The 14,651-nt window shown below is 50.0% G+C and overlaps 1 long non-coding RNA gene across 1 annotated transcript; it reads right to left on the bottom strand.

Moving 5' to 3' along the window:
- Positions 1 to 1,778: 1,778 nt before the first annotated feature.
- LOC147373243 (uncharacterized) lies at positions 1,779 to 9,012 on the bottom strand. Its single transcript, XR_015164634.1, has 2 exons — positions 8,400 to 9,012; positions 1,779 to 4,600 (listed from the first exon to the last, which is right to left on the bottom strand). It is a non-coding gene; the product is annotated as an uncharacterized LOC147373243 (long non-coding RNA).
- Between the last annotated feature and the right edge of the window lie 5,639 nt (positions 9,013 to 14,651).

The raw sequence follows: 14,651 nt of genomic DNA, 5'->3' as shown, positions 1-14,651 counted from the left end.
AAAACCAAAAACCAGCAAGTGGGTCCAAGGCCAGCTGGGGAGCCCGTACTGGGTCCAGAGGGGCCCCAGGACCTCCAGTCCAGCGGATGGGAAAGCCACACGCAGCCAGTCAGTTCTGTTTTCAAGTAAAGTCAGAGGTTTTTAAATCTCTACTTGTTGCAGCCTGCGGGCTTTCTCTAGTCACGGTGCGCGGGCTGCTTGCTGAGGTGGCTTCCCTGGTTGCACTGCACAGGCTTTAGGTACACGGGCTTCCGTAGTGGAGCGACTCAGTGGCTGTGGGGCACGGGCTTAGTTGCTCTGAGGCTTGTGGGATCTTAATTCCTTAACCAGGGATCAAACCCACATCCCCTACATAGGAAGGCGGACTCTTAAACACCGGACTACCAGGGAAGTCCACTGAGTGTTATCCTTCTGAGCTCCACCACGTAGTTCCATGTATTGAGTTTGTTTCTTTTAACCGCCGAGCAGTATCCCATCATGAGTTCAGTTCAGTCCCTCAGTGTGTCCGACTCTTTGTGACCCCATGGACTGTAGCGCACCAGGCCTCCCTGTCCATCACCAGCTCCCAGAGCTTGCTAAAACTCATGTCCATTGAGTCGGTGATGCCATCCAACCATCTCATCCTCTGTCGTCCCCTTCTCCTCCTGCCTTCAATCTTTCCCAGCATCAGGGTCTTTTCCAATGAGTCAGCTCTTTGCATCAGGTGGCCAAAGTATTGGAGTTTCAGCTTCAGCATCAGTCCTTCCAATGAATATTCAAGACTGATTTCCTTTAGGATGGACTGCTTGGATCTCCTTGCAGTCCAAGGGACTCTTAAGAGTCTTCTCCAACACCGCAGTTCAAAAGCATCAGTTCTGATGGAAGCACTAAATTCCATCAGAACAGTGGACAGTTTGTTGACCTGTTCACCTGTGGCGGACACTGGATTGTCTTCCCTTTTGTTCTCTTGCTGTTCAGTCACTCAGTCGTGTCTGACTCTTTTAGGCCCTGTGGACTACAGCACACCAGGCTTCCCTGTCCATCACCAACTCCCGGAACTTGCTCAAACTCCCATCCATTGAGTCGATGATGCCATCCAACCATCTCATCCTCTGCCGCCCCCTTCTCCTACCCTCAATCTTACGCAGCATCAAGGTCCTTTGTTCTCTCAGCTGTTACATAAAGCTTCCTTGAACATTCATGTACAAGTCTCTGTATGTATGTATGGCTCTGTTTCTCTTGGGTAAATCCTAGGAGTGGAATGGTTGGGTTGTGTGGAAGGAGTATGTTTAACTTCTTAAGGAACTGCCTGCTGTTTTCCAAAGTGGATATACGTTTACAGTCCCACCAGCCGTGTATGAGGGTTCCTATTTTTCCATATCCTGACAGCACTTGGGTGATCAGTTGTTTTGTTTTTAAAGGGAGTCTTTGGTGTTTATTTTCTTGATTTTTAGGTGTTTGGCTGTGCTGGGTCTTGGCTGTGGCACACAGGATCTTTAGTGTGGAATGTGAACTCGGTTGCAGCAGATGGGATCTAGTTTCCTGACCAGGGATCAAACCCAGGACCCATGAAGTCTTAATCCCTGGGCCACCAGGGAAGCCCCCCAACGGTCAGTCTTTAGTTTTGGCCGTCCAGACACAGGCGCAGTGCTGCTTCCTCATGAGATCTCATTCCCTAAGCGCTCGTGCTGTTGTGCTTCTCTTCATGGGCTCCTTTGTCAGCCCTGTATATTCTTTGGTGAAAGGTTTATTGGAATCCTTTGCCCGTTAAGTGAAAATTGGGTTGTCTGTCTTCTTACTCTCTAGCCATAGGGTTCTTTTTATATTCGAGATCACACAGGTTCAATGGAGGCAGTATTGCCCCCGAGGGGGTGAAAATTGGTTTTGAGGACGTGAAAAAAACCATACTCTTTTAATGTGGAAAGCATGAACATATATATGTACTGCACAGAAGCAGTATCTGTTCTATTAAAATTTCATGGGAGCAGTTAGGGGGGAAAATGCCTGAAAAGGCTCCGTGGAGGAGAGAGGGGTGATAAAGGCTGAGAAACATCGTTGTAGATACAAGTCCTTTGTTGGATATTTTGCAAAGAGGAAAATTTGTAAATTTGGAATAAGTCCTATCTATCAGTTGCGCATTCCAGGGCTTCCCAGCTGGCGCTCTTGGTAAAGAACCCGCCTGCCAATGCCAATGCGTTAGAGCTTACTATTCTATAACGGAAGTGTCTACTTGAGTCACTCAAGGTCACTAGGATTTTCTCCTATGTTTTCTCCTAGAAGTTTCATAGTTTTCACTATTCCACTTAGATCTATGATCCATCTCACAGACCTAAAGAGATCAAGGTAAAAAAGAAATCTTGGCATCTGGACATCCAAACTGATCCAACAGTGTTTGCTGAAGCACTTTTCTGTCCCCGCTGAATTGCTTTGCTTTTCAACCTCTGTCAAAAATCAGTTGACCAGGAACTCCCTGGTGGCTCAGTGGTAAAGAAGCCACCTGCCAATGCAGGAGACACGGGTTCGATCCTCCCTGATCCGGGAGGATCCCACCTGCCGCAGAGCAACTAAGCCCATGAGCCCCAGCTACTGAGCCCGTGCCCTCGAGCCCGGGAGCCGCAGCTCCTGAAGCCTGTGCGCCCGAGAGCCTGTGCTCAGCAGCAAGAGAGAGCTGCACTCTCTGCAGATAGAGAAAAGCCAGCAGAGCCAAAAATAAATAAGTGAATGATTTTTTTAAAAAAATCAATTGATTGTAGATGTGTGAGTCCATTTCTGGACTTTCAATTCTGTTCCAACTAACTCAAATATCTTTAATACATTGTGTGGATCAAAGAGAAGCCAGTCTTCAGTCGGCCTGCTACGGGCCCTGCCCATCTCTCTCTGTCTCCCACGCAGACCTCCTTGGCTGCCTTAGCCAGGCACCTCCTGACTCAGGGCCGCAGTTGCACCTGCATCCTGGCCCCACACCCTCTACCCTGAGATGACCGCCTGGTCCGTGTCTCCTTCTCTGAGAGGGAGGCCCCTGCTCACAGGCAGCCCTGGCCCCTCTCCATGGCATCACGCTGTTGGTTTGGTTTTAGGAAAGCTCAGTGAAGTCTGCAGACTTCCCTGGTAGCTCAGTTGGTAAAGAATCCGCCTACAGTGCAGGAGACCTGGGTTCGATCCCTGGGTTGGGAAGATGCCCTGGAGTAGGGAAAGGCTACCCATTCCAGTATTCTGGCTTGGAGAATTCCATGGACTGTATAGTCCAGGGGTTCGCAAAGAGTCGGACACGGCTGAGCGACTTTCACTTTCACTTTCGGTGAGGTCTGCAGGCATCAGGTCACACAGGCTGTGCAGACAGTGATGAAGACTTGGGGTTTTGTTCCTTGTGAGATGGAAGCAGGAGTGGAGCAATCAGAACTCAGTTTTGGGAACGTCGCTTGGGGTGCTTCGTGGAGGTGGTCTGAAGGGAGCAGCGTGGAGACCCTGGCTAGCACGTGGACCCCGCCAGCCGTGGTCCCGCCATCAGAGCCATCCCTCCCTTTGACAGCAGCGCCCGCAGGAGGAAGGGAGCTCTGGTCCCCTCCCTCCTGGCTCTCGGGTGGTGAGAATCGGGGAAGGTAGGAGCTGGGTGTCCTGAGGAGGGGCGGTGGGTGGCTAGTGACCCCTGATGCCTGCTGGAGTAGCAGCACCCCTGTGGCGCTCCCCTGGGGTCAGACCCTTTGGCCATCAACTCCCCTCTGGCCAGCAGGGGCTCGCAAACTCCTCTGATGGTGGCACAGTGGCTCGTCCACAGCCTGGTCCACTCCTGCATCCACCGACTCCGCGTGTGCTTATTGAGCACCTACAAAGTGCCGGCTCGGGGCTAGGTGGTGGGGCGATCCCAGCACCTGACAGAGGGCAGACGTCCCTGCTCTTGGGGTCCCAGGCTGTTGGGAGAGTGAGAGAGCAGTCAAGGAGGCACCCCCTGAATGGGTCGCTGTGAACTGAGGGGGCGGTGCTCCGAAGGACAGGACTGGGGCAGGGCAGACACAGGGGTCCCAGAGATCAGATGAGACAAGACTTGGACCTGCTTCGGGGATTCCTGGGGGCTTCCCCGGGGACTGAAGGCTGGACTGCATGGAGGAGGAAAAGGCAGACCAGTAGGTCCCACGGAGGGAAGGAGGAGGGCTCATGGGCGGCTCTGAAGGGCTGATGGGGGAGGCAAGGGTGGGGTCCCGAGAGCTGGGGAAGGGAGAGGCCTCGGGGTGAAGGCAAGGGCTCCAGCTGCACGTTACCCGGGCCACCAAGCCCTGCACCGAGACCTCTTGGTGACCTTTGGACTCTGTCCTCTCTCCTTCCTCATTCCACTGGACAGCCCCAGCCCAGGGCTCCCGGCCCCTCCCCTGACCCCCGCAGCAGCCTCCTTCCCCTCACCGGCCTCCCTGACTCCGGTCCCCACCGGTTCTCAGTGGCCCTTCTTGCATGCTCACAGCTGAGATCACGCCCTTACCTGGGACTCCCTGGGCTCTCGGGGCAGCTCTGGGAGGGCAGGAACCACGTGCAACCCACCCGTTCCTGGGTCCTCGGAGAGCACTGGGGACAAAGTTGCAGATACTACCATGGTTTGCGACGTTTCTGTGATCTGAAGCCTGCAACCATACTGAGAGAAACGATCATTTAAGATAGATGCTTGTGACAGTAAAGAGGTGATTTTTTTTTCCCCACTCAAGTCCACCAATCTCCTGAATTCTATCTACCAACCCCAGGGTGAAGGGCTGGAGCTCCGTCCGTAATAAGGCGTAAATCGGTTCGCTTGAAGCAGGGCAGCCTCACCAAGAAAGGAGAAAAGGGAGCCGTGGCCACACATTCAGCAGGGCCACCTGGAGGGCGGGAGGACAGACTGGACCAGGAAGACAGTTCACTGACAGCCAGCCGGCCTGGAAGAGCCAAAGGATTGGAGCTTCAGCTTCAGCATCAGTCCTTCCAGTGAACACCCAGGACTGATCTCCTTTAGGACCGACTGGTTGGATCTCCTTGCAGTCCAAGGGACTCTCAAGAGTCTTCTCCAACACCACAGTTCAAAAGCATCAATTCTTCTGCGCTCAGCTTTCTTTATAGTCCAACTCTTACATCCATACATGACTACCAGAAAAACCATAGCTTTGACAAGATGGACCTTTGTCCACAAAATAATGTCTCTGCTTTTTAATATGCTGTCTTAGATGGTCAAAGATTTTCTTTCAAGGAGCCAGTGTCTTTTAATTTCATGGCTGCAGTCACCATCTGCAGTGATTTTGGAGCCCAAGAAAATAAAGTCTCTCACTGTTTCCCCATCTATTTGCCATGAAGTGATGGGACCAGATGCCATGATCTTAGCTTTCTGAATATTGAGCTTTAAGCCAACTTTTTTTACTCCCCTCTTTCACTTTCATCAAGAGGCTCTTTAGTTCTTCTTCACTTTCTGCCTTAAGGGTGGTGTCATCTGCATATCTGAGGTTATTGATGTTTCTCCAGGTGATCTTGATTCCAGCTTGTGCATCATCCAGCCCAGCGTTTCTCATGATGTACTCTGCATATAAGTTAAAGAAGAAGGGTGACAATATACAGCCTTGATGTACTCCTCTTCCCATTTGGAACTAGTCTGTTGTTCCATGTCCCGTTTTAACTGTTGCTTCTTGACCTGCATACAGATTTCTCAGGAGGCAGATTAGGTGGTCTGGTATTCCCATCTCTTGAAGAATTTGCCACAGTTTATTGTGATCCACACAGTCAAAGGCTTTGGCAAAGTTACTAAAGCAGATGTTTTTCTGGAACTCTCTTGCTTTTTCGATGATCCAATGGATATTGGCAATTTGATCTCTGGTTCCTCTGCCTTTTCTAAATCCAGCTTGAACATCTGGAAGTTCATGGTTCACATATTGTTGAAGCCTGGCTTGAAGAATTTTGAGCATTACTTTACTAGCATGTGAGATGAGTGCAATTGTGTGGTAGTTTGAACATTCTTTGGCATTGCCTTTCTTTGGGATTGGTATGAAAACTGACCTTTTCCAGTCCTGTGGCCGCTGCTGAGTTTTCCAAATTTGCTGGCATATTGAGTACAGCACTTTCACAGCATCATCTTTCAGGACTTGAAATAGCTCAACTGGAATTCCATCACCTCCACTAGCTTTGTTCATAGTGATGCTTCTTAAGGCCCACTTGACTTCGCATTCCAGGATGTCTGGCTCTAGGTGAGTGATCATATCATTGTGGTTATCTGGGTTGTGAAGATCTTTTTTGTGCAGTTCTTCGGTGTATTCTTGCCACCTATTCTTAATCTCTTCTGCTTCTGTTAGATCCATACCATTTCTGTCCTTTATTGTGCCCATCTTTTTATGCAATATTCACTTGGTATATCTAATTTTCTTGAAGAGATCTCTAGTCTTTCCCATTCTATTGTTTTCCTCTATTTCTTTGCATTGGTCACTGAGGAAGGCTTTCTTATCTCTCCTTGCTATTCTTTGGAACTCTGCATTCAAATGGGTATATCTTTTCTCCTTTGCCCTTTGCTTCTCTTCTTTTCTCGGCTATTTGTAAGGCCTCCTCAGACAACCATTTTGCCTTTTTGCATTTCTTTTTTTGGGGGATGGTCTTGATCACTGCCTCCTGTACAATGTCATGAATCTCTGTCCATAGTTCTACAGGCACTCTATGAGATCTAAAGCCTTGAATGTATTTCTCACTTCCACTGCATAATCATAAGAGATCTGATTTAGGTCATACCTGAATGGTCTAGTGGTTTCCCCTATTTTCTTCCATTTAAGCCTGAATTTGGCAATAAGGAGTTCATGATCTGAGCCACAGTCAGCTCCCGGTCTTGTTTTTGCTGATAGAGCTTCTCCAACTTTGGCTGCAAAGAATACAATCAATCTGATTTGGGTGCTGACACACAGTGTCGTTCTGCTTCCTCCACCCCAGTCTCCACCCCCGTGGACCGCGGCCCACGCTGTGGGTCACCGGGGAGGACGGGCCGTTTGCAGGCGTCTGTTGGCCTCCGTGTAATTCTTGCTCTTGGAGGCTCTGTCCACACGGTCCCAAACATTAAGGCAGCCTTACAAAATGTAATGTTTTTTCAAAAACAGACTCTGAAAGGATTTTAAAATAATTTTTCACTTGAATTGACTTGGTTCCTTGACCCTGCCTTTGATGACCTTGGAGCAGATGCTTAACCTCTCTGGACCTCCTGGCTCCTCCGTGAAAGAGCGATAATGGTGTTCCCGAGTCACGGGGTCGAATGTCAGCATTTGTAAAGTCATGAAACAGTGCCCCGCACATAGCAGACCCGCAGGCACGTCAGCTATTTAAGATAAAATACCAGCAATTTTTCATCTGATTTCTCATCAATGACTCTGAATTCTCAGGATTCTTGTTACTTGAGAGTTCTCGATGTAGTGAAACTAGAGAAACTTTCATAATTATCAAATCAAAAATAATGATGACATATTGTCACATCCTATAGGATTTGTTGTTGTTGTTCAGTTGTTCAGTCGTGTCCGACTCTTTGTGACCCCATGGACTGTAGCACACCAGGCCTCCCTGTCCATCACCAACTCCCAGAGCTTGCTCAAACTCGTGTCCATTGAGTCAGTGATGCCATCCACCATCTCATCCTCTGTCACTCCCTTCTCCTCCTTCCCTCAATCTTTCCCAGCATCAGGATCTTTTCCAATGAGTCGGCTCTTTGCCTGTAGGTATTTAATGAAGCATTATTCATTTATTTGGCTGTGTTGGGTCTTTGTTGCCGTGCCTGGGGCTGGTTGCCCTCAGGCATGGGGGATCTTAGTTCCCTGATTGGGCATCAAACCTGTGTCCCCTGCATTGGAAGGCAGATTCTTCACCAGTGGACCACCAGGGAAGTCCCAGTAAAGCATCTTTTAAATTTTACTTTTTTTTTTTTTTCTGTTTGCAGTAGTACACAGTGTTGGTTGTTAATACAAGTTCTATCACCCCAAGGGACAAAAGCTGCATTCACAGACAAGGGAAGTGACCTCTAGGCAGGAGCTCTGAGAGCCTAGAAGAGCAGGGGAAAGGAGGGCAGGCTCTCTAGCTCTCTGCCGGGCTCACCAAACCTGTCCTCCTATCCGGTCTGGGCTGGACAGGCCCCAGGGGACATATAGTCCAGCCTCCATTGACGGACAGGAGCCCGGGGCTTTGGAGCAGAAGGGACTTGCGCAGGTACAAAGTGTGTGCTCCCAGGTCTCCCTCCCGATGAACAAATTTCTTTCCCTATTTCAACCCCTTCCACATCCAGCACAGCCCACGACACCTCCCACATCCCTATCCCAGGTACAATTGTTCTTCCCAGGAACAACCCACTGCCTGGCAGTTCCATGAAGAAAGGTTTCTCCTTTGCAAACTTGACATCAAACGTGCATTCTCCAAGAGGCCTTCCCGCCCCAAACCAGAAAAAAAGGACTCACTAAAGCCAGATGGTGTGTGGGTTGCTGTCTCTCCCTTCCTGGCTCCAGGGTTCCAGTCCAGACTCCAGGTCCAACCTGCTGTGTGATTTTAAGCGTGACTCAGCCTCTCTGGGCTTCTTCACGTGTCTCACTTAACATGGAAGAGAACACCAGTTGCCTTTCAGGGCTGAGGATAATCCTTGTCCACATTCATGAAGCTTCTGACATCAGGCGGCTTCTCAAGAAATGTTAGTTAGGTATCTCCCCAACCCCCAACCGTCTCCAGCACATCCTCTTTCAAAATCGCTGAATTCCTTTCTTTTCTCCAACGTGTCGGTGCCTAATAATAATTTTAAGGTTATTCCTTCTGGGGGAATTTTAACAGTGATCTATTTTTAAAAAGTGGAGTGCTAAAGTTGGAGTTTCTGCCAACAGATGAGGATGAGAAACTATTTCATGTGTGAGGCGGGTGGTAGAAAGGGGGCCAGAGGATGGGAGAGGAGGTGGCTGGACCTTTCCAGGTCGCTCCTCTGTCTTGTTAGCAGGTGAGAAGTGCCCAGCATTGGAGGAGCTGTTGCAGTCTTGATCTGGGGACGGTTGGGTTTAAATTTCCTGATGAAAAAAAAAAAAAAAAGGCTGAGGAACCGGAGTTTCAAGAACCTGAGTCACAAGAAGGGAGAAGTCAGGCTGGGAAGCTGCTGACAACACACGCACATGACTGAACAAAATTTAACAGGCTCTCAAGGGTGACTAAGAGAGCCTTTGAACCTGCCCCCTGGGCCTTCTGCTCATCCACCCGAGGAGAGGTTATTTATTCCCGATCTACCTCCAGAAATATTGTCTCTTCTTCTTGGGGACTAAGCAGAAAAGACGAGCAATTGGTTCCAACTATGAAGCAACAGTTAGAACTGGACATGGAACAACAGACTGGTTCCAAATAGGAAAAGGAGTATGTCAAGGCTGTATATTGTCCCCCTGCTTATTTAACTTCTATGCAGAGTACATCATGAGAAACGCTGGGCTGGAAGAAGCACAAGCTGGAATCAAGATTGCCGGGAGAAATATCAATAACCTCAGATATGCATAACCCCTTATGGCAGAAAGTGAAAAAGAACTAAAGAGCCTCTTGATGAAAGTGAAAGAGGAGAGTGAAAAAGTTGGCTTAAAGCTCAACATTCAGAAAACTAAGATCATGGCATCAGGTCCCATCACTTCATGGCAAATAGATGGGGAAACAGTGGCTGACTTTATTTTTCTGGCCTCCAAAATCACTGCAGATGGTGATTGAAGCCATGAAATTAAAAGACGTTTACTCCTTGGAAGGCAAGTTATGACCAACCTAGACAGCATGTTAAAAAGCAGACATCACTTTGTCAACAAAGGTCCATCTAGTCAAGGCTATGCTTTTTCCAGTAGTCATGTATGGATGTGAGAGTTGGACTATAAAGAAAGCTGAGTGCCGAAGAATTGATGCTTTTGAACTGTGGTGTTGGAGAAGACTCTTAAGAGTCCCTTGGACTGCAAGGAGATCCAACCAGTCCATCCTAAAGGAGATCAGTCCTGAATATTCATTGGAAGGACTGATGTTGAAGCTGAAACTCCAGTACTTTGGCCACCTCATGCGAAGAGCTGACTCATTGGAAAAGACCCTGATGCTGGGAAAGATTGAGGACAGGAGGAGAAGGGGACGACAGAGGATGAGATGGCTGGATGGCATCACCGACTCGATGGACATGGGTTTGAGTGGACTCCGGGAGTTGGTGATGGACAGGGAGGCCTGGCGTGCTGCGGTTCATGGGGTCACAAAGAGCTGGACACGACTGAGTGACTGAACTGGACTGAACTGGTAGACTCACAGAACATTGGAAACCCAGGAAAGTGCTTAGAGATCGTCCGGTCCCATGGCCACTATATGGAAAATAAATGATGCTCAGAGAATAGAAGGTTGGTGGCCAGGGGCCAGCATCAGGACTGCTGGCTTCTCTGATGACCAGTCCCTTCGAGAAGAGTTCTCTGGGAGCATTTGTTCCCAACACTGAGAGGCTCTTTGAATCAGATCAGCCCCAAATATTGAGAGAGGAAAACATGAACCGCCAATGCCATTGTCCTTGTATACACAAGGATGGCGTTCGGATCTATGGGCACAGATGTCAGGGAACGAAGCAACTGACCTATGAAAGCAGACCGCTTGTGCTTGATTTTCCTCTGCACTTTGCTTGATTGCTGCTCTAATGTTGTTTGCAAAGTAAACCTTGGGGAAAGAAGTGCTCAAGTACAAAGTTTATATGATGCCCTTCATCTCAGCTTTGCCCACCGCATTGGTTAAGTGGCTAACAACAAACTACAGGTTAGAAGTAAGACTGGGGGCAGTGGGGAGGAGATGGGTTAAAAGCAAGGTGCAGGGAAGGCTGTGCTCTTTTCTGGAATCTCTGGGAGAGCATCTGTTTCCTGGCCTTTTCCATCTTCTAGAAGCTGCCTGCATCCCTTGACTCGTGGTCTCTTCCTTAATCTTCAACACCAGCAGCACTGCATTTATCTGCTCACTTTTCTGTTGTCCCCTCTCTGACTACAGCCAGGAAACCTCCAATTTTAAGAACATATGTGGGGAGTCTGGCTAAGACTCTTAATGCAGGAGACCTGGGCTCAATCCCTGGTCAGGGAACTAGATCTCTCACGCTGCAAGTAAGAGTTCAACTGCCATGGCTAAAAGCTCCCATGTGCCACAAGTAAGACCCCGCACAGCCGAATAAATACATAATAGTAACAATAATAGAAAAAGAATGTGTGTGATTGCATTGGGTAAACATGGGTAATTCGGGATACTTTCTCCATCTCAAGATCCTTAACCTAATCGCATTTGGGAAGAGTTTTTTTTACCATGTAAGGTAATATATATCTACAAATTCCAGGGATTAGGGTTGGGCATCTTTGGGGACCAATGTTCTGCTCAGATGTTCTTTTCCCCCCTCAGTGGTGTCTCTAAAAATACACCCAGTTCTTTGCAGAAAAGAACATTTTCATTGTCATGGAAAATACGGCTACACCAAAATTCTTTCAAAGACTTTAAATCTTTTTATCTTTAAATCTATTTAACATTCTGCATGTATACAGAAAAGTGTATAACTCATCAAGTTACAGTATGAGTTTTATAAATCGACCGCACCAATGTAAGCATCACCCACATCAAGAAGCAGAACATGCCCTGGGACCCCAGAAACCCGGCTCATGCCCGCTTCAAGTCCAAGGTATTAGTCAACATTTGTTGACATTAAACAATTTCCTATGTGGGCAATACTTGGAGTATGATTGAATAAAAAAGAAAGAACCCAAGGGCTGTTCATTTCTTCATTCGATGAGTATTTTCTGGCACCTCTCCTGGGCTGGATGCCAGGGAAAATGGGATGAGCTGATTGGACAAGGGTCCTATGGCACAGAAGCAATAGAGGCAGCTAGTGTGTGTGTGTGTGTGTGTGTGTGTGTGTGTGTGTGTGTGGTGGGGGGTGAGGGGGTGGGAAGGAAGTTTGAGAAATAGATAAAAATACAAATGCATTGGCCAGGCCTAATCAGAAGGCTTCCCATAGAATGTAGGCCCTGAAGGTGATCACGCAGAGGAAAAGAAAGGATTTCCAGCAAGTGGAGGCACAAAAGAAGGAGCGTCAGTGGGGTCGGGTGGAGTCAGGTGGAGTTAGGGGAAACAAAGAAAGAGATGACCACTGGACTTTGCAGCCTGTGAGTCCTTGCTCAGTCATTCCTGTGTCCCATTTCATTTTTTAAAATCTTTCTCACAAACATTTTATTTATTTATTATTTTGGCTGCGCTGGGTCTTGGTCATGGTGCTGGGGGGGCTTTTCCTGTTGCAGAACACGGGCCCTAGAACACGGGATCAGTATTTGCAACACGTGGGCATAGTTGCCCCGTGGCGTGTGAGCTCTTAGCTCCCTGACCAGGGAAGTCCCCCCATTTCCCATTTTACCAGCCCCAAATCCCAGCAGTCTGGACTCAGAACCAGAACCGTAGCCCTCAGGCCAGCGTCTTCCTTTCAAAGATGGGGAAGCAGTCCCGGGGAGAAGAGATTACACACACACACACACACACACACACACACACACGGCAGGTCATTGGCTTCATCAATTCTCTTCCTCCACATGCCTCTACAGAGCCTCCCAAACCCCACCCTCCCCATGCCTGGTGTGGGCACACAGGGGTCAGACCCCCGCCCTGCCACGAGGTGCTCAGGGTGGCACAAAAGTAGCCGTGAGGCCTGAAGCAGGACCCAGACCACCCACTTCTTCCTCGAGTGCTGTACCCCGAGGTCCCCCACTGCCTCCTCCACGCCCTGCTTCCTACCAGGCCTCTCAGTCATTCTTCATGTGCTCAATTCACAGGCATCTACTTGGTGGCGGGCCACGTGCCAGGCACAGGGAATACAGTGGTGCAGAAGACAGGCCCCTCCCTCAGTGGGGACGTCAGACAATAAAGAGAACACAGAGCTCTATAATGTAGTGTCAGCGGAGGGAAGTGACGTGTATGAAGAAAAACAAAGCAGGATAGGGACTTCCCTGGTCGTCCAGTGGCTGAGACTCTCAGCTCCCAATGCAGGGGACCTGGGTTCGATCTCTGGTTAGGGAACTAGATCCCACATGCCGCAACTAAGAGTTCAAATGCCCCAACTAAAGATACTACATGCTGCAGCAAAGACTGAAGATCCCACGTGCTGCAACTAGGATCCAGGGGAGCCAAATAAATAAATCAATAAGAAACAAACAGGATAAAGGGGTTGAGGGGAGGGAAGGTGGTCTTTGAAGTTAGGTGGTTGGGGAATCTCTTTGAGGAGGTGACATGGGACCCAAATAAGATGAAGAAGCTTGAGTTACAAGGCTGGGGGACAGTTACAAGGATGGTCTGTGGACAGAGATTGGCATGACCATAGGGGGATGTCCTTGGAGATTTAGTGAGTGGGGAATGCCAGTTTCTCCCTTTCCATGTCCATCTCCCTAGTCCGCAGAAATGGGTTACCAGGGATGAGATCAGGGAAGGGCCTCTAGCTACTTCCCTCCCAGATCTTCCTCTCAGTGGAGGCCAGCACGGGGACCGATGGTCCCACTGGACCTTGGTCTTTATCAGAATCACAAGTCCAGCTGATCTCAACTCCCTGCCCCCAACCCCCTCAGTTCAGTTCAGTTTGGTCGCTCAGTCATGTCCGACTCTTTGCAACCCCATGGACCGCAGCACGCCAGGCCTCCCTGTCCATCACCAACTCCTGGAGTTTACCCAAACTCATGTCCATTGAGTAGGTGACACCATCCAACCATCTCATCCTCTGTTGTCCCCTTCTCCTCCTGCCTTCAATCTTTCCCAGCATCAAGGTCTTTTCAAATGAGTCAGCTCTTCGCATCAGGTGGCCAAAATATTGGAGTTTCAGCTTCAGCATCAGTCCTTCCAATGAACACTCAGGACTGATCTCCTTTAGGATGGACTGGTTGGATCTCCTTGCAGTCCAAGGCACTCTCAAGTCTTCTCCAACCCCCTCGTACCTAGTTAACACTCAGAGAGAGACCCCATCACACGGCTGAGGAAGCAGGCTTTCTCAGTACCCTGCACTGTGGCAGGCGAAGGAGGCTGCGGTGGCAGGAAGGAAGGGCTTTTCCACTGTCCCCCACCCCCCAACGTGAGACCTGTTTCTGGGGGAGGGGTGACCCCTTTCTGGGTTCTGAAGAGGAAGTTCGCAGTGGAAACCGGTACTGACAATTTGATTGAGGAGAGAAGGGTGACAACAGGGAGGGCAAGTGACAAATTCAGTCCCTCACGGGGCAGCGCGTAGGGTGTGGAGCCGGCCGGGTTGGTCCCCCGCGGCAGGTCACAGGCGGGTGACCTGGGGCGTGGCCTGAGACGGGGGCGTGATCTGGGCGTGTCCGGGGTGGGACCTGGGCGCCAGGGGCGGGGCCTCGGTGATCATGGGGCGGGGCCTGGAGGATGGTGGCAGGATCTGGATGGGTGGGATGTGGTCTGAGGGCGGGCAGAGGCGGGGCTGGGGCGGGACCTGGGCGGCTTGGGGGAGGGGCCGGGCGGGGCCGGCGGCGGCCTGGAAGCGCGCAGGCGGTGTGTCAGCGACGCGGAGGTGCGCTGGTTTCGCCGGGCTCGGCGGGCGGCGACGGCGGCGGCGACGCGCACAAAGGCGGATTGTGGCTTCTCTGGTGCTGGCGGCGGGCGGCGCCGGGGCGGGGTCGGCGGGGCGCGCCCGGGGCCCCCGCGGGCACCGCGGCGCGGGCGAT

This window comes from Bos grunniens, chromosome 5 (genome assembly GCF_055505025.1).
Source record: "Bos grunniens cultivar Pamir isolate PY7600 chromosome 5, Bosgru_T2T1.0, whole genome shotgun sequence".
In the NCBI taxonomy this organism is placed as follows: domain Eukaryota; kingdom Metazoa; phylum Chordata; class Mammalia; order Artiodactyla; family Bovidae; genus Bos; species Bos grunniens.
This window is presented reverse-complemented; position numbering and strand designations above follow the sequence as displayed.